Source organism: Schistocerca serialis, unplaced genomic scaffold (genome assembly GCF_023864345.2).
Source record: "Schistocerca serialis cubense isolate TAMUIC-IGC-003099 unplaced genomic scaffold, iqSchSeri2.2 HiC_scaffold_1204, whole genome shotgun sequence".
Lineage (NCBI taxonomy): Eukaryota > Metazoa > Arthropoda > Insecta > Orthoptera > Acrididae > Schistocerca > Schistocerca serialis.
This window is the reverse complement of record NW_026047408.1, coordinates 157,501-160,000: the sequence shown is the minus strand read 5'-3', so window position 1 is coordinate 160,000 and position 2,500 is coordinate 157,501.

The following is a 2,500-nucleotide window of genomic DNA, read 5'->3' as shown; positions in this document are numbered from 1 at the left end:
GTGCTTCGCCATGCGAATGCCAATGAACAACTGCAAATGCCAATGAACAACTGCAAAGGGCATTGAGCATGTACGTCCTGCTGCCATCCACATTACAGTGTATAGCTGCAAGGTGTTTAACATGAAGCGATACACTGGGGACCGGGCAGTGCGAGTAGCAAACTATATTGCGGGGGTTGCAGTTAGGCAACACTACACTAATTTAACGCGTCGTATGACAATTACAGAGCAGGTTAAGGCCCAACGTGTGTTGGGTTAAGGCCCAACGTGTGTTGGGTTAAGGCCCAACGTGTGTTGGGTTAAGGCCCAACGTGTGTTGGGTTAAGGCCCAACGTGTGTTGGGTTAAGGCCCAACGTGTGTTGGGTTAAGGCCCAACGTGTGTTGGGTTAAGGCCCAACGTGTGTTGGGTTAAGGCCCAACGTGTGTTGGGTTAAGGCCCAACGTGTGTTGGGTTAAGGCCCAACGTGTGTTGGGTTAAGGCCCAACGTGTGTTGGGTTAAGGCCCAACGTGTGTTGGGTTAAGGCCCAACATAGGTTGGGTTAAGGCCCAACGTGTGTTGGGTTAAGGCCCAACATAGGTTGGGTTAAGGCCCAACATAGGTTGGGTTAAGGCCCAACATAGGTTGGGTTAAGGCGCAACATAGGTTGGGTTAAGGCGCAACATAGGTTGGGTTAAGGCGCAACATAGGTTGGGTTAAGGCGCAACATAGGTTGGGTTAAGGCGCAACATAGGTTGGGTTAAGGCGCAACATAGGTTGGGTTAAGGCGCAACATAGGTTGGGTTAAGGCGCAACATAGGTTGGGTTAAGGCGCAACATAGGTTAGGTTAAGGCGCAACATAGGTTAGGTTAAGGCGCAACATAGGTTAGGTTAAGGCGCAACATAGGTTAGGTTAAGGCGCAACATAGGTTAGGTTAAGGCGCAACATAGGTTAGGTTAAGGCGCAACATAGGTTAGGTTAAGGCGCAACATAGGTTAGGTTAAGGCGCAACATAGGTTAGGTTAAGGCGCAACATAGGTTAGGTTAAGGCGCAACATAGGTTAGGTTAAGGCGCAACATAGGTTAGGTTAAGGCGCAACATAGGTTAGGTTAAGGCGCAACATAGGTTAGGTTAAGGCGCAACATAGGTTAGGTTAAGGCGCAACATAGGTTAGGTTAAGGCGCAACATAGGTTAGGTTAAGGCGCAACATAGGTTAGGTTAAGGCGCAACATAGGTTAGGTTAAGGCGCAACATAGGTTAGGTTAAGGCGCAACATAGGTTAGGTTGAGGCACAATATAGGTTAGGTTGAGGTACCGTATAGGTTAGGTTAAGGTACAGTATAGTTTAGGTTAAGGTACAGTATAGTTTAGGTTAAGGTACAGTATAGTTTAGGTTAAGGTACAGTATAGTTTAGGTTAAGGTACAGTATAGTTTAGGTTAAGGTACAGTATAGTTTAGGTTAAGGTACACATTGTTGTATGGAAAGGTGTAATGGGGGGGGGGGGGGGGCGGCCGGTCGGTTTGTTGATTGTGATTATAGTAAGTGGATGCCTGCGGCATCATCTGATTTGCCACGTCAGGATGCACCTTTGGCTCATGACAGGCGGCGCTCCGATTCCATGCTTGTGGCAGACCTGTGTCTTTCATTCCTGCCATTGTTTGTGTGCTGTGAGAGGAGGCAGTATTGTGATGTTGGGTGCACCCCTGTGTAGGACATGTGTGGGTGTTGGTGGCTTAGCTGAGCAATGGTGGTTGTCGGGGGGGTGGGATATTCCGTTTTCTGAGTGGACCTCCCAGTCTGGTTATGACAGTGTGGATTGTCTCATGTGGCGGAGAGGATGCACTGGGTGTTGTTCCATGCTGGTGCTTACATATTGTCTGTGTGCGTGTTACAGGCGGAGAGTAGTGCGTGATAAGAGTGTGTGGCTGCCGTGTGGTTGTGATTGTGAGCAGAGTCTTTCAGCATGTATACGGACAGTTGTATATATTATCTGTATTCTGATGGGTCTATGTATTACTAATCAGCGCCGTGTATACGTTTAATCCGGTTCCAGTCGAAACTGTTGTATCTCTGTACATTAGTGACACGGCGAGCGCGCTATGTAGCTACTCGTCTCGGCAGCTTCCACCGGTGTATGGCAAATGATTATAAGCAATGAGTCGAGTCGTCAATACCGATAGTGTGACGTCACATGTCTGGGGTGGGGGACGCTGCGCCCTTCCGGTGGGTCATGGCCTAGAAAGACGCTCCCCACGCAGGGGGGCTTGGACTGTCATAAACTCTTCCGAGTAATATACTTGCCGTACGTTTTTGCGACTGCGAGTGCAACGCCCACCGGTACCGACATGGATGGAGCGCCTCCTAGCTGACCGCTCAGCATCGGCATTCGTACAGAGAGCAACGCGATCGCGTCTCTAGCTCGTAACTGGTACAGCTCGCAGCTCATGTATAGGGACAGCGGGAATGTCGCATATTGGACATAACTCTTCATGAAACGCAAGTTATAGGGGTGGAT